Raw genomic sequence first — 17,787 nt, forward strand, 5'->3', positions numbered from 1 at the left:
TAGAATATGATGATGAAGGTTTATTTCAACAACTGGAAGAGATTAATCAACCCCTGATTATATTGTGAATGCTGTTCAAAACAATGAATATTCAGCGGATTCAAAAACCAAAGCAGGACTCATTCCAACAGAACAACCAGCAATATTTCATCTTGTTCAAGAAAAGGTATTGATATTTAATGATGAATTAAAGTTCTTAAGTTCTGCTCAACCCCCTGTTAAACTAACTCCGAGATTAATGTTTCTTCTCACAAAAGATGGAAGGCAAGGTTCAACTGTGAGGGATGAATCAAAGTATATTGATAAACCATTGGATATGGAAAATAATGATGATAGAGTATATATTGATTTGCTGAACACTCTAAATTATAAGGTTATTCTTTCTGGTAAAAGTAGGAAGAATGAGAAGGAGAAACACATTATTCAGGCTTTAAGTATCCTTGGTTCAGGTATTAGTTTTCTTCCAAATGACCCATCGCAATTAGTTAATAGACTGTTATTGTTGTTCGGCAGTAAGAAGGCTGGAAATAACAATTGTTTTAATGAAGCATCAGCCATTTTAGACCAGTTGATGAACATGAAAATAATTAAGAAATATCAATATAAAGACATTTTATCTCATATTAAATAAGATGAGAAGCACAATCCTGAGTTTTAATTTCACAACAAGCGACCACACATCTTCATTCCCATACCCACTACAACTTGACACAACAAAAGAATATGAGGCATCTTTATTGTCCATGGAGACTTATAATACCTTATTTAATAGAACCCAGAAAAATGACAAGTTTAGTTATAATCCGGGAAGTGGATACAAACCGATAACAGTCTCACCCGGAGCATACGAGATTTCTCAAATATCTTGCGAAATTGCTCGTCTTATGAAAGAACAGGGTGATGAACCAAAAAATATTGTTATAAACATTCAAAAACATACTTCAAAATCAACGATTAAAGTTAAAAATAACTACAAGGTTGATTTCACAATTGATAATTCATTTAGAGAGTTATTAGGTTTCTCCTCAAAAAAGATTGAAACTAATGGGACGTTTTACAGTGATAATGTCATTCAAATATCCTCAGGAATAAATTCGTTGTTAATTCACTGTGATTTGATTGATGGTGCTTATAATGATGGATTAAAAACAAATACAATATTTTCATTCAGCGCATACTCAACCCCAATTGGTTATAAATTCAATATGGAGCCTAAAAATTTGGTTTATCTACCTGTGTCAGGAAAAACCATACACAGAGTAAATTTTAGGATAACCGACCAAGATAATCGTGTGATCTCTTTTAATGGAGAAGTTATATCCATCAGAATTCACCTACGTGAAGTTTTTCAATAAATAAATACGATGGTTATTGTGAGGAAGCACGAGTTGGGAAAATATAAAATAATTACAGGGGATGGGATGTTCCTTTTCCCGTACAACAAGGGTGAAGGTATGTATCTTGGTAGAGGATACTATAAACCTAAGAGACAAAGGGGTGTTGGACATCAATTTAGAGGAGATGGGATAATTGATACTCTCATGGGTATTGGTTCAACTATTCTTAAACATAAAGACCTAATTGGTTCAACTGCTTCTGCTGTGGGAAATGTAGCAGGTGCTGTAAAGAGTATAAAAGATGCTCAGAAAGAATCTCATAAATTACAAGCAATAAAAGAAATTAACAAAGGGAAAACTCAGTTGTCCCTGCAAGAACGACAGAAAATAATTCAAATACTTGGATCAGGGTTGCAAAAGTTTTAACATCTTTTTTCCTAAATAAATACAAGTATGGAAGCAATTGATAGTATCTATGATTTGGATGATACTATTATTATCTCAAACTCCACTAAAAAAAATTACTTCAAGGTAAATGCAATAACTGGAACAGACTGGAATACAAATGGTACAAAAAGTTTTGAAATAAATAATCAACAAACCTATTTGAATCTCTCCGAAAGTTTCTTGTTGTGTAAATTTAAATTCACTAAGGCTGGGAATAACACAAACGCTACACTTGTAAATGATTTCTTCTGGAAAATGTTTGATAGTGTGCGATTGTATATTGGAACACAAGAAGTTGAAGCGGTTGATTATGTCTCTGCTGTATCTGAAATGATGAAATTTACACTCTATACATTCAGTGATAGAATGGGAAAGGGGTCTGTCGAAGGTTTTATTCCTGATATGTCAACGGGAACAAACACAGACCCTGGATATATTCAAAGGAAAGGAATGTATAATGATGATACAAAAGCAGAAAATAGTTTTACTGTGGCAGTTCCTCTTAAAGGTATATTTGGATTTTGTGATTATGATAAAGTTCTGTATGGTCTTAAAATTAGATTTCAACTACAAAGGAATGATAATGAAAATAGATTGCTTTTTGGTGTTGGTAATGCTTTTGGTGATCAGAATAAATTTGTAATTGAGGAGATGAGTTGGTATATCAGTGAATATACTCCTAATCTTAAAACAGAAGAGATGTTGAATCGAAAACTTAACTCAAAGAGACCACTCAGTGTATCATACCTCAAAAGAAGATGTCAACACGTTAAACTCAATCAAACTACTTACACGTGGAATTTGGGTGTTCTGGAAGGAAAGCCACGATATCTGTGGATGATTTTTAAAAAGCCAGATGGTGATACTGCGACTGATAAGAATAATGCATTGAGTGATAATGCTAAGGTGAAACAACTTCGCGTTTCTCTAGATGGAACATTTTATCCACGAGATAGATTGGAAATTAATTGGGGAAAAAATGATTTTGCTGAAGCATACAAGTCTTACCAAAAGGTGTGTGAAAGTAATGGAAATAAAGAACCTATTTTGGATATGACAGCATTTAAAAGTTTGTATACAATCTATACGTTTGACCTGAGCGCTCAAAAAGAAACTATAAAGTCTAATCAGTGGATACTTCCCTATACATTGAAAGAGGAGAGAGTGAAGAAGTTGATACATATTGTTTGCTTTTGGAAGAAACAGAATTGCAGATTAATACAGATAATGGTGTGATGATTAGTCTCACATAATTTTTTGTTAAATAAATGAGTGGCAAAGTACCAACTGGGGTATATGTTTATCAAATCAATCTTCATAAACTATCATCTTGTGTTCAAAATCAAAAGCCTTGTACGATTAACGTTAATACAATTCAGAGAAAAGGAGCAGTAAGAATTGATGTTTTGCTCACAAGAGAACAGGTTAAAATCTTGAATGACACTGGCTCACTTAAAATTAAAATGACAAAACCAATGTTGAAAAAATATTCAATAAGAGAGACGAGTGGAGGATTTCTCCCATTTCTAATTCCTTTATTTGCTGGTTTAAGTGCGGTTGGAGCATTGACGGGTGGTATTTCAACAGCGGTCAAAACTGCCAACGAAAGGAAGGCTCAACTCCAGGCTCAAAAAGAATTGGAAAGACATAACAAAGAGTTGGAGAAACAAATTAGTGGAAGTGGTGTAATTGTAGATTTTGCTGAAAAACTTGAAGGTCTGCCTGATAAAGCGAGATTGTTAGTTGGAGATATGCTTTCTTCTATAGCACAAGCAGGTGTAAAATTAACGAAAAGAGGTAATGGATTATATCTTTCTAATAAATAAATGAGCATTGATGAGTGGTTGAAAGAATTTGGAAAGAATACAACATCAAATTTACAACTTGCCAAATATTGTAAGAAATTAAAAATTCATAATGTGGTTATTTGTATGAGAGATGAATTAACAAATGTGTCGAAACATACAAAGAATATTATTATGAACTTAGAAGATAATGATGGGAACGGTTCTCATTGGGTTTGTATTTTTAATAGTCAAGACAAATATTATTTTGATAGTTTTGGTCTTCCACCACCTGTTGAAGTCATAAAATTCTTACAGAATGGTGTTTATCAAACATTTCAAGTCCAAGAATTAAATTCCAAGTGTTGTGGTCAATTATGTCTATATGTGTTATTTCAACTCAACAAAATAAAAATTTTTATGATATTATTTTTAATCTAATATAAATGACTTATGTTGGTAAAGATGGTTCTATCTTTGGTGTATCTCAAGAACTGGATATTGATTTATCAAATTATTACACAAAGGCACAGGCTGAACGACATAAATATAATATAAACAAAAATATTAACATGAAAAATGCTTATAAATTAAAAAATTATCCAAGCCCGACTGACGCAAATGACTTGGTGAGATTAAGCGATTTATCACAATATATACTTAAATAAAACGGCTGTGTATTCTAAAGATACAGAAGTGTTGATATTATCTCCAGGTCATACAGAATTCACAGTTCGAATTAAAATAAATTTTTATAAAGAAGGGCGTATCGTTTGTATGAGAATAGAACAATGGGGGTATGATATGAATGATTTAGGGTATAATTGGTCATTTAAAATTAACCTCGAAGACCTGGAACAATTAAATCAGTCTCGTAAGGAAGAATATTATCCACTTGGTATCGAGAATGAGTTTTGTGGAGCCACGATTAGTAAACAACAAATAAAAGAATTTAATAAGGGTAAATATAATAATGGTTTTGCCCTTGTTTATCTCATGAAAACAGAAAAAAACAGGATTATATATAATAAGTAAGGAAATACAAAATGATTTAACTATGGGAAGATGGGGAGGTGTTTTGTGCCATAATATTATTCTAACATATATTTCTAATACATAAATGACAGCAAGAAGGCTTCAAGAAAATTATCATTTCTGTGTCCAAGCATACCTCCAAGAAAAGGGTATTTGGTATTTTAATAAATATGTTCTACAACATAAGAATGAGGTATTTTCAATAAAAGATTGGCATTATGCTGATGTTGATAAACCAACAACTTTAGATTTAATTAGAATGTTAAATAATGAAAAAATTATAAGGTTAAGAAAAGGTAAGGCTCTTTTAGAAATTCAAAAGAAATTTTATTGGTATCCTGTTGTAAAAAAATTATTTTGGATACAGGAATAACAAGAAATCCTGATGAATATATGTATAATATTCTATGGGGTGTAAACGATTCAAGTATAGTAAGGGATGAGGAAGGAGTTGAAGAAGAGAGGGAAGAGGAGGAAAAGGAGGAGGAGGAGAGAGAGAAGGAGGAAGAGAGAGAGAGAGAGAGGGAGGAAAGAGAGAGAATGAATAAATATCAAAATATGGAAACCAGTGAGATTCAAAAAGAATAGAGGTATTAAAGAAATTAACTTATCTCAATTAGGGAGGAATACAAAGAATTAAAAAGTCTATTTACACTACTTTCGACAAGACTATCGACATCGAGAAGACATGTATTTTAATTCAAGTTTTTCTTAAATAAATGGAGGAGAGAGTGAAGGCATTTCTAAGGATTCTTTATGTTTTAAAAATTAAGATTCAAATGTGCATGTTGGAAACTAAAAGGTTTTGCACTCTGCAGAAATTTTTCTCATAAATAAATGAGTTATTGTCTCAAATGTAAAAGAAAACTAATACTAAAAATATTTCATATATTAAAAGTAAAAATAACAGGGTTATACAAAAAGGTATATGTTCGGTGTGTGGTTCAAAAAAAAATCAATTTATCTCCAAACACAAACTCGGAGGAGATATACAAAAGTTTTTATCAGGAAGTAAATTTACAACTACTGGAATACCAGGGAATTACATCTTCCAGGGTATTCTTTCTGTGGTCCAGGCACAAACTTGGATAAAAGATTAGATGAGGCAGACAATCCTAAATCCTGGAGTAAACCAATCAATAGAGTTGATGAAGTGTGCATGAGACACGATATTGATTATGGGAATACCACAACGTTGGAAGAAAAGCATGAAGCCGATAGAGAAATGTTATATAATTTGTCTCTGATACAAAATCCAACCTTGAGAGAAAAAGTTGATAGGTTCATCGTGAAGAAGATGATTAGTGCTAAATTGAAACTTGGACTTGGAAATTCAAAAAAACTTATAGGCTCTAATGATGTCATTAAGACTGAAGAGCAATTAGCTGATGAATTACATAAACCAATATTCACAAAGTTTCAGAGAAGGAAAGTTTATTCCAAGGAAGTTGATTATATCTGGTCTGCTGATTTGATTGAACTCAATAATGATAAGGGGTACAAGTATGCTTTAACCGTTATTGATTTGAGAGTAGATATCGTGGGTTGTCCCTTTAAAAAACAAAACAGGTAATACTCTTGTGTTAGCTTTTCAACAGATATTTAATAAAAAGTAAGAGAAAACCTAAGAAATTGTGGACTGATGAGGGTAGAGAGTTTTATAACAAGACATTTATGAATTTTTTTAAAAAATAACAGTATTACATTATACAGTACCTTTAATGAAGGGAAGGCAGTTGTTGTTGAACGTTTTAATCGTACCTTAAAGAGAGACTATATAAAAATTCACACAACTCGGTTCACAACAATGGTTATCTTTTATTCAGGATATTGTGGATAAGTATAATGACACGATTCACACGTCAACGAATATGAAGCCATCAGAAACATTTACAAAATTAAAATATGAAAAAGAGATTAATGTCAGAAAACCTAAGTTCAAAGTTGGTGATATCGTAAGAATATATAGGTGGAAATCTCATTTTGAAAAGGGTTTTACTGAACGATGGACGAAAGAACTTTTAAAATTGTTGATGTAATAGATACAGTTCCTTGGACTTATAAAATATATGATTTTGGAAGGGAAGAGATTTTAGGTTCATTTTATTCACAGGAATTACAAAAGACAAAACTAAGCATATAATACACCTTTGTGGACACTAGAGGAACAAGTCCGAGGTGTATTTACAGTATATAATGTGTGTCAAGGGGGACGTTCTTAGATCTGTGAACCCCAAACACAGAATCCTCAACTGAATAGTCAAGGCTTAACTTTTGTTTGTTGATGTGTATGTGTGTGTGTCCCAACCCTCACATTCAAAATCTCAACCCTAACCCTCACATTCAAAATCTCAACCCCAACTCAATCCTCGCCCAACACAATGTCTTTTTCAAAATGAGATTTCCACCTATATATATATATATATTTTTACGTTTTTTTTCTTCTTCCAATTCTGTCTTTTAAGGCTTTCAGGTTTGATGACGTAGAAAGAGGGAGTAAGCCTGCACTTTCTTCCCAGAGCAGAACAATGTATATTTTTTGTTTTTTTTTTTTCTCTTCTTCCAATTCTGTCTTTTAAGGCTTTCAGGTTTGATGACGTAGAAAGAGGGAGTAAGCCTGCACTTTCTTCCCAGAACGAACAATGTATATTTTTGTTTTTTTCTCTTCTTCCAATTCTGTCTTTTAAGGCTTTCAGGTTTGATGACGTAGAAAGAGGGCGTAAGCCTCCACTTTCTTCCCAGAACTTTCTTGATCTTGTTCCCTTTCAACACCATCCTACACAGAACTACATCGATAGGTTTAGATCCCAAAGTGATAGCAACTCCAAAAGTCTCCAAAATATAAATAAATAAAATAATAATAATAATAAATAAATAAATAAATAAATAAAAGCCCCCAAAAAAGTTTCAAGTGTCCAACATAAACCCAACTTTCCAAGTCTTCAAGGTATAACCACATTCCCGTTGAGTTTCCAAGATATGTATCACATTGTGAGTTATCAATCCAGAACCCACATTTCAAGTATTCAAAGTAAAACCAACTTACAAAGTCTCTTAAGGATAACTCATTTACTGATTTTTTTCAAAATTTGTGAGTCTCCAAGGTAGGCCCCATATTTAGAACCATCTTGGCAGAACCCTTTTCCTGAGTCTCCAAGGTAGTTATTTAAACCATCAAGGCAGAACTCATTTACTGATTTTTCAAAATTTGTGAGTCTCCAAGGTAGGCCCCATATTTAGAACCATCTTGGCAGAACCCTTTTCCTGAGTCTCCAAGGTAGTTATTTAAACCATCAAGGCAGAACTCATTTACTGATTTTTTCAAAATTTGTGAGTCTCCAAGGTAGGCCCCATATTTAGAACCATCTTGGCAAAACCCTTTTTCCTGAGTCTCCAAGGTAGTTATTTAAACCATCAAGGCAGAACTCATTTACTGATTTTTTCAAAATTTGTGAGTCTCAAGGTAAAACTTGTATTCTGGCTCATCAAGGTATAACTTGTTCAGTGGGTATTGTCTTGATAACTCACAATGAGTACTATTGCTGTAAAACTCTTTTCAGGATTTTGCTGGTCTCAAGGTATAACTCTTTGGTTGGGTCATCAAGAGACGAACTCGTTCTGTGGGTCTTGGTCGCTCATAAGGTCTTCAACCAAGCCAACAATTTCGCCCCAAGATGTAGCAAAAGCAGTATTTTCATTTAGTATTTCAGACACAATTTCCTGTGAGAGAAAATAATAATGTATTAATTAAGTTATTTAATTATTAAATGAGTATGCTTCAATCAAAGTTTGAAAATAGGAAAATAAAAAATCTTACCTCAATAGATAAGAGGTTTGAATCCAGTTCATCAACTTGAAGGTTTAGTTCCATAGAAGACAGAGAGTTCCAAGGAACACTAAAGTCATCCCACTCAAGGTCTTCAACCAAGCCAACAATTTCCCCCAAGTTGTAGCAAAAGCAGTATTTTCAGATACAATTTCCTGTGAGAGAAAATAATAATGTATTAATTAAGTTATTTAATTATTAAATGAGTATGCTTCAATCAAAGTTTGAAAATAGGAAAATAAAAAATCTTACCTCAATAGATAAGAGGTTTGAATCCAGTTCATCAACTTGAAGGTTTAGTTCCATAGAAGACAGAGAGTTTGAGACAAGCACACAGAACACCATTGCCAGCAAGAACAAATGTTTAAAATGGAGCCTGGGTTTGAAGCTTTTATAGAGAAAGACTGGTGGGTGTGGTTTCCTTTGGAAATTCCCTGGGCAAGCCTAGGCAAGCCTTCATTGGGAAATTTTTCAAAACCATAACATCCTGTAATTTTCTAGTGATTTCTTTGTGAGTCAGAGATGAACTGGAAATGATATGTAAGAGTGGGCGGGGCTTAGCAAAAGTAGGCGGAGCTTAGGAAAAGTGGGCGTGGCTTAGAAAAAATACCTTATGAAAAGTGGGCGGAGCTTAGCAAAAGTGGGCGGGGCTTAGGAAAAGTGGGCGTGGCTTAGAAAAAATACCTTATGAAAAGTGGGCGGAGCTTAGCAAAAGTGGGCGGAGCTTAGGAAAAGTGGGCGTGGCTTAGAAAAAATACCTTATGAAAAGTGGGCGGAGCTTAGCAAAAGTGGGCGGGGCTTAGGAAAGTGGGCGTGGCTTAGAAAAATACCTTATGAAAAGTGGGCGGAGCTTAGCAAAAGTGGGCGGAGCTTAGGAAAAGTGGGCGTGGCTTAGAAAAAATACCTTATGAAAAGTGGGCGGAGCTTAGCAAAAGTGGGCGGAGCTTAGGAAAAGTGGGCGTGGCTTAGAAAAATTACCTTATGAAAAGTGGGCGGGGCTTAACAAAAGTGGGCGGGGCTTAAAGAAAAGTGGGCGGGGCTTAACAAAAAATAACCTGTGGCTCAGGAGGTGGTCAAACAAGAGCATTAAGAGAAGTTTATCATTTCGTAATGGCACAAATGGGGTATCTTAAAAAATATAAAGATTCAAATGTTTTGTTTGTCAATATTTTAGATGGGGATTATTGTGCAAAGAAAATTAAACTATTGAAGGAATTTGAGAATGAACAAATCTTTATAGGTTCAATGAGTGAGCTGTTCAACCCCCAGGTGTTCAATTCAATGAGGTTCAACCTCCAGGTTAAAAGGGGAGACAAATAAATATACCTTGGGATAAAAAGGGGGGTTTATTTTTAGGGAAAAAAAATATAAATCGCTGAAAATCCCCCATTCATTTACATGGGGAAAAGTGAGCCAGAATCAGTATTCTTACCCTACTTACCTTAATGTGCTGGACATTGCCCTACCTTAATGTGCTGGACATTGTCCTACCTTAATGTGCTGGACATTGTCCTACCTTAATGTGCTGGACATTGTCCTACCTTAATGTGCTGGACATTGTCCAACATTAATGTGCTGGACATTGCTCTACCTTAATGTGCTGGACATTGCCCTACCTTAATGTGCTGGACATTGTCCTACCTTAATGTGCTGGACATTGCTCTACCTTAATGTGCTGGACATTGTCCTACCTTAATGTGCTGGACATTGCCCTACCTTAATGTGCTGGACATTGTCCTACCTTAAAGTGCTGGACATTACTCTACCTTAATGTGCTGAACATTGTCCTACCTTAATGTGCTGGACATTGCTCTACCTTAATGTGCTGGACATTGCCCTACCTTAATGTGCTGGACATTGTCCTACCTTAATGTGCTGGACATTGTCCTACCTTAATGTGCTGGACATTGTCCTACCTTAATGTGCTGGACATTGCCCGACCTTAATGTGCTGGACATTGCCCTACCTTAATGTGCTGGACATTGCCCGACCTTAATGTGCTGGACATTGCCCTACCTTAATGTGCTGGACATTGTCCTACCTTAATGTGCTGGACATTGCCCTACCTTAATGTGCTGGACATTGTCCTACCTTAATGTGCTGGACATTGCCCTACCTTAATGTGCTGGACATTGCCCTACCTTAATGTGCTGGACATTGCCCTACCTTAATGTGCTGGACATTGTCCTACCCTCAGCCATTTGTGTTTATGTGTATGCGTAATTGCATGACACGCATTCAAGGATAGAAATACATCATATTGAAAGTTCTTGAGGGCAGGCGAAGCCTCGGGAGTTGAGCAGAGCAGCCACTTGCCAGATGTAGAATGAATTTGTTATTTTTCAGATTTTTTTACGATTATATATTTTAACCCCAAAATGGTTTTGGTTGATAAATGTAAAAATGGTCAAATAAATGCTATTTACTTAAGTTTACATCACAAGTAACCGTGCTATCATCTCGCGATATTTTGCCATCGTGATATTTTTCTGCACAAATTATGACAGCTCTGCTGGCTTGGCAGGGTGGGGGGGTGGCATTTGCCACCCCCCACCCTCACCCGGATGCCCGCCTTGTATGGCCTTGCCTGTGACCCTTGTTCATTTGTTACTCAATACTCATGTAAAGGCCATCAAAAAATGACGGGACCAAGAACATTCCCCCATCACCACCATCACAGCACAGTTGTCAAAGAATGTAACTCAATTTTTTTTATGAATACATAAAAATTAATAACGTCTCACCTCGTGTTATATTCATGAAAACAATTAACCAGAATGCTGATGCAATCAAGCCAAATTCAGATATGTGTTGGAAAAGTTTTGGATGGTGTAAATTTACCAATGCTTTCTTTATTGTCAGGTTAAGCCAGATCAGATCTGTGACTTCCCACAGGTAACATGTCAAGCTACACTCACCTGTTTCATGGTCAAGTTGGCAGCGACTAAATTGTCTCCCCCTCCAGGTTTCCTTGTGAGGACGGTATAGATGTTGACACCCAGCAGGATTAAAAACAAAACCTGTCAAAGGGTGGAGGAGCTCCATGTGAGCCAAAGGCTTTCCAGATGCCCAACTGCAACTGCCGACGTCCTCCTGCATTTAGGTTACCTTTTTCAAGGAGGTTGGTGGCAAGATTTGCACTCCGACCACCATTTCATTCTGCAAAAACATAGAAAAAAAACGGAAAGAAAACTGAAAACCCACTCCATTGGGAGTACCTCTCGAGCAGCTGCCCTTTGCAGGAATTGGGGCAAAGCCTTCAGGACCCCCATTTTTTGATGGCAGGACAAAAAGCACGGGGTTACCTTCCTGGGTCCGATTTTGGTGATGTGTATCATGGTGGTGCTAAGGTGTCCTCCACCAGCTGGCGGTTTCCTCAGGTTAACTTGAGGCAGTCGTTTTGGGTGAGTGCCTGGAATGTCCTAACCTTAAGAGAGGATGATCACCGGTGTCTGTTATCATCTGAGCTCCAGCATTTGTACATCGGTATTACAGCACTCTCTGAGGTTCAGAGACCAGATAGTGGTGAGATCATGGCGGGTGGTTAAAACTGCTTTGGTCGTTCTGATGGTTACCATGCCCAAGTAGTTGCTATAGCTGTGTCTAATAAGCTGACTCACTTGATAATTGAGGTAACACCGATCAACGAGCATATTATGGGACTGAGGATTTGTTGTCACTCCTTGGGTGTCATTTCCCCAGTCTCCATATGTGCTCCTACTGACACGAGTGATCTTACTGTGAATTGGGCATTCTATGCCCCACTCGAGTCTGTCGTTGATCCGTGCCCCAAGCGAGAACTCTTCCAGTCTTGGGGGATTTCATTGCATTGATTGGCACATACAGGGATGGTTATGAGATGTGAGTTGGTCCCCATGGGTCTGGAACTGTGAACCAGAACAACACTAAGTTCCTTGACTTTGAAAGAAGTTATGGACTTAGAGTGGCTGGTTCATGGTTTCAGTGCCCACAGGCTCATCACTGGACTTCGTATTCCAATGCTGGTGGTGTGGCAAAGGATATTGACAATGTGCTTGGTGATGGCCACTCGAGGATGATTCAGAACTGCAGAGTCGACCGGAGTGCTCAGTTCCTAAATACCGACCACAGGCTTGTTGTAGCAACTCTGAAGTTGCATCTTAATTCCAGGAGAATGGTACCAACCTAGCAAAGGCTGGATGTTGGCAAGCTCAATGATGAGAGGGCAGCTGAGGAGTTTGTGAACAGGCTGAGTGGGATTTGGGGGGGGTCTCGGTGTTTTGGGGAATCCTGAAGAGTTGTGGAGTGCTTTCAAGATTACCATCCTTGATGTCTCCAGTGAATGTCTTGGAACCCACTGTCAGGCAAAGAAGAACTTTGTGTCGCAAGGAACACTGGATACCTTAATTACAGTCACAGTGCAAGGTTTAATTGCAGAGCTGAGCTGTTTCGGGAGTTTAGGAGCGTAAAACTGTATGTGTGCTGAGGATGGATAAGGGGGCCTATGTTTGAGGAATCTGTCAAGGGGGAGAGCATCACCTGTGGTCAAGTGATTGTTGTCCTGCTTGCAGAGAAGATCATGCATTGCGTTTCTCCAAGCACGTCCCACAGTGTACTGCTGTTAGAGTAGTAGGTGATGGGCTCTTGACAGAGGAATCTGAGGTGAAAGCCCGCTGGGCCGGTTGTATTGAGCAGCTGTACCAAGCTGACCCACCAGCTGGTGAGTTGGATATCAGGGGTTAGCTTTCTCTGTTGCTGACCCTCCAATCAATTGTGAAACACCTTAGTTTGTGGAAACACAGGCTGTGGTGAACCAGTTGAAAGCTCCTGGGATCTGGGGCAACCATGCTGAACTTCTCAAGGCTGGTAGAAATGCTGTACTCAGGTCGTTGCATGCAGTTATGTGCTGTTTGTAGAGCACAGGCATTGGCTCAACTGACTGGAAGAGGGGCATTGTTATCCCTATATGGAAATGGAAGGGTGATTGCCAGGACCGCAACAACTACCGAGGGGTGATGCTGCTCTCAGTGCCAGACAAGATCTTTGCTCAGATAATTATTGATAGGGTTAGCCACCATCTGCTTGAGCACCAGCACCCAGAGAAGTCAGACTTTACACCAAAGAGGTCAACGATTGTAAGATTGCCAAAGAGGACTGTAAACTAGCTCTTCGGATCCTCATCAAATGCAAACGAGAGTTTCAGCAGGGGCTGCTCACAGCCTATGTTGATCTCTGCAAAGCATTCAATTTGGCGAATTAAGATGCCCTCTGAAGGATTCTCAGTCTGTGAGGGATGTCACGAAAACTGATCAATCTGATTTCTGAACTGTACTCTGGTACTGAGTGCTGTAAGGTGTAGTCGTTCCATCTCTGACTTATTTCCAGTTGTTACACGAGTTGTTCAGGGGTGTGTAATGGCCCCCACACTTTTCAGCTATTGTATGGACTGAATTTTGTGGAGGATGTTGGAGAGATCAAGCTGCGATGCATCATTTTGGAATGTCAAGATCTCTGACCTTGATGTCACAGATAATCCAGTCATCTTTGAGAGACTCTGGATATCCTTCTGTGGGCCCTTGACATGTTGAATGAAGAGTAGGAGCTGCTGGGATTACGGGTTTCCACAGTCAAAACTAAGATCCAGGGTTTTAATGACATATTGTGTACTACTATTGTGTCTGGTCCTGTTTGTGGTGAGGATGTTGAAGTCATGGAGAGATTCACTTACCTTGGAAGTGATATTCATGTGTCCACATGTTTTTAGCCAGAGGTCGATAGATTTCTTGGGTGGGCCTGGGGAGTCATGGATTCACTGCATCATGGGGTATGTAGCTGTTGGAACCTATGCAGGAGAACGAACGTCTGGGTTTTTAAGGCCATGATCCTTCCGGTCTTCCTCTATGGATGTGGGACTTGGACTCTGACCAAGGATCTTATCTGGAGACATAACGTCTTTCTTACCAGGTTTATTTTTACCACTTATTTCTTACCAGGACTTTGTGTCCAACGATCAGTAGCTGAGTGACACTCAGATAAGATTTGTTAACTGTATACTCCGTGAACATCACCTGCAACTGTATGAACATGTGGCTCGTTTTCCTGATGCTGGTCCTGCTCACCAGATTCTCTCAGCGAGGGAGCCTCGTGGGTGGAGGATGCCAATGGGCCGACCATGTGCCTCGTGGTTGTCGTAGGTTGATCAGCATCTCAAGGTGATGGGGATGGGCCAAGCATCTGCCTGGGGAATGGCCAGATGGAGGTGCCTGGAGTACCAGCAGAAGGTGGATGCAGAAACATGCTGCTCCAATGCATGATCCCATACCTGACATGACCTGAACTGCAAGCCTCTTGGCTGGTGATCAGCAGGGCAGAGACAATGTGCTCACATGGCAGGCGACACTTATTACTGGCAGGTTGTGCAGCAAGTGCTGTGATGGGACTCAATTTGTGCCCTGCTGCCTTGTCAAGTTCGGGGGTTCAATTAAGTTTTATTAATGAGTCTAATATGGTGACGAAAAAACGGTCAGCAGAATGTTGTCCTGATGAGCCCACAACAAGGACAAAATTGAGATTGACACCTCTGCCTTCGTATATTTGTGACCATAGGCTTTAATCTCGGTCTGCCGAGGCTTGAGTACCATATGGATACCTTCTCGTTTTCGGTGATGTGTTGGTATAATTTATGTTCATGATGTCAGCGTCGTGTTATGGAGTCGGTGTACTTCTTTCATTGAATATATATATATATATATATATATATATATATATATATATATATATATATATATATATATATATATATATATATATATATATATATATACACAGTATATATGTGCATATATTGTTGCGGTTATACAAAACTGCATGCCTCCAAGGCAATGGCACCCAACATACGGCGATCCCCAGGCAGTAATTTCATTAGTCTTTGTGCAGTTAGAACTTCCCCTCATGTCTAGTGGATTATCGGGACAAAGTGTGTTGTGTGGGTCTTATAGCTAGGTCTATTAACTATATCTCTGTCTTCTATTCTGATTTCTATTCAAACCCTTTCCCTTTAGCCGTGGTACAAATCAAGCAAGCAAGCAAACACACCATAATATGAATAGTAAACACACCATGCAGCCTCCCGTGGCTGAGACTCAACAAAAGCACAAACACACCATATAGCACGCACATGGCACACCATTTCATTTAAATCTGCGTGCCAATTTCCAACGGCATCTCAGCTTGCTCACCAAAAACTCACCACTTCGAACACCAACACCTCCTGCACACGGGAAAAAGTTTCCCACACCTCCTCATACATTTGCATCGCTACACTTCGCCACTGGTCCTCCGAAATACACACATCTCAGTCGCACACCAACTGCAAGTGAAGAGCCAGCAAAGGGCAGAGGCAACGAGGAGCCGAGATGAACAGCGCAGAGAAGGTGGCGGTGCATGCTGCACGACTGAGACTGTACTCGGACCGCATGATGCGGGGACGAGCAACGGACGTTAATAGCACCAACCGCATCTCGCTGGGAATGTCCGGGGTGAGCGCGCGAGATTGATACGACCCTCATCCAGTCTCCAGAACATGGCAAGACAGGGGCGGCGAGGAGGAGTCACGGAAAGGGTGATCTGGGAGTTTGACACAGGACCCAGGTATGCATTTGGGCTCTGAGGAGGAGGGGCTTGGTGTGGGTGGCGGGTGTGCATTGCTATTCGGCATTCAGACTGCATTTGGAGCACGTTCGTGGCCAGGTTGCCGGCTTATACATTATGACGAGTCAGGACCTTGTCACACCGAATGTGTGAATGAGACCGCTTCCATCCCCAGGAGCCTGGTAGGGTGTGGCCAGTGATGCTGTGGCCCAATAGAGAAGCGGCATTCGGGTCACAATGCGTTGCTTCGGGTCGTCGCCACACCCTTCGCCCGGGGCTCATAAAAGGAGTAGCGTGGAGCAACTTGACCTCTTCTTCACCACTCTTTTTCACCTCTCTTCTTCACCACCTTCTCTGCTCATCTCGGCTCCTCGTTGCTTCTGCCCTTCGCTGGCTCTTCACTAACAGTTGGTGTGCGACTGAGATGTGCTTATTTCGGAGGACCAGTGCAGAGCGCACGTTGCCACGAGACCCGGCAAAGTGACTAAGCCGGAGATAACGCGTCAACTCTTGAGGTGAGAATGCTCAAGCGGAGCGTCCCACAGAGATACGCACTACACGAGCAGACCTATACACGACTAGGTTAGGGATCTGTCCCCTCACGCATCTTTTCTCCTCTCTCTCTTTCCACCCCTCTATCTCGTTCCCTTTGGACACACAAAAGAGCATCCATTCCTGACTCACAATCACATTTTCCTCTGGCACGACACCACACCTCCCACTCCCGCACTTTAGACACCAGTATTTCTCCCTCCGACCTCCCGCTAACCTTACTAAGTTGCGTTGGTTGGCCGACCTCGCCAGGTATTGCGAGGCCATTTGTCCTCATCTGCTTCTTTCTTTATGGCTGCCTAATCTTCCTTGGGTGTGTGTGTGTGTGTGTGTGTGTGTGTGTGTGTGTGTGTGTGTGTGTGTGTGTGTGTGTGTGTGTGTGTGTGTGTGATGGCAGCTGTTGTAGTATAATTTAAGATTGTAGAAGTGATAACAGGATAAGGTTCTGTGATTTTTTTTTCCGCTGTATCGGCTTCGATGTCCTTCAGCACACAAAATTTCAGCTTTCTGCATCACCCGGAAGGCTCCGATTTTTAATATCAGTCAGTCAGTCAGTAATTGGTGAGTTAGGGCTGGGGGTAACTTGAGATGGTGTTGTACTGTTACGGATTTGGAAACCTTGTGCACACAAGCAGCCAGAGTCCCCGTAGTTCAGTTATTTCGATAAGTGTGTGTTTATAGTTAGAATCCATCCCCTTTGTCTCATGGAAATTACATGTGTGTGCTACGAGTTATTTTTTAGCTCGGTTTTTACAACTACAACAACAACTACTACTACATCCACTACAACAACGGCACCGTCCCTCATTGTTCCCGGTCGCCATTGCCCACGTGTTTTTGGCTGAAGGCGTGGGCGGAGCCTCCATCACCTCAGATCGAGGCTCCGCCCCAAGGCAGGTCATGGATGTTTTGAATGTGGGTTCGAGTCCCACCGTGGTGGTTTGCGTTGGAGCGCTCGAGCTGGGATCACCGTTCCCGTCCAGGACTCCGAGCTCCACAAGTGCGGGTCCAGTGAAACCGCATGAGGCGGGGAGGTACCCGGCTCTTCCGACGAAAGACCCACGGGTCCATTTCTTTTGTGTGTGTTTGTGCATGTCCGTAGGTCCCATCTTTAAGTAGGATTAAGTGCTTTTGCTCATTGTACATTGCCTGGCTTTTATTCGTGATAACTCTGCTC

General features: G+C 39.7%; 1 protein-coding gene and 2 long non-coding RNA genes across 4 annotated transcripts in view; 1 reads left to right on the forward strand and 2 right to left on the reverse strand.

Moving 5' to 3' along the window:
* The window catches only part of LOC147012966 (laminin subunit gamma-1-like), a 253,798-nt gene that overhangs the window by 67,032 nt on the left and 168,979 nt on the right, over positions 1-17,787 (forward strand). The window lies entirely within an intron of this gene.
* LOC147012967 (uncharacterized) overlaps positions 1-17,787 on the reverse strand; it is a 77,807-nt gene that overhangs the window by 41,495 nt on the left and 18,525 nt on the right. The window lies entirely within an intron of this gene.
* LOC147012968 (uncharacterized) lies at positions 8,222-8,956 on the reverse strand. Its single transcript, XR_015050961.1, has 3 exons — positions 8,682-8,956; positions 8,421-8,584; positions 8,222-8,323 (listed from the first exon to the last, which is right to left on the reverse strand). It is a non-coding gene; the product is annotated as an uncharacterized LOC147012968 (long non-coding RNA).

The sequence above is a fragment of the Eptatretus burgeri genome, chromosome 14 (genome assembly GCF_056783735.1).
Source record: "Eptatretus burgeri isolate ZD-2024b chromosome 14, Ebu_testis_v1, whole genome shotgun sequence".
Classification (NCBI taxonomy): domain Eukaryota; kingdom Metazoa; phylum Chordata; class Myxini; order Myxiniformes; family Myxinidae; genus Eptatretus; species Eptatretus burgeri.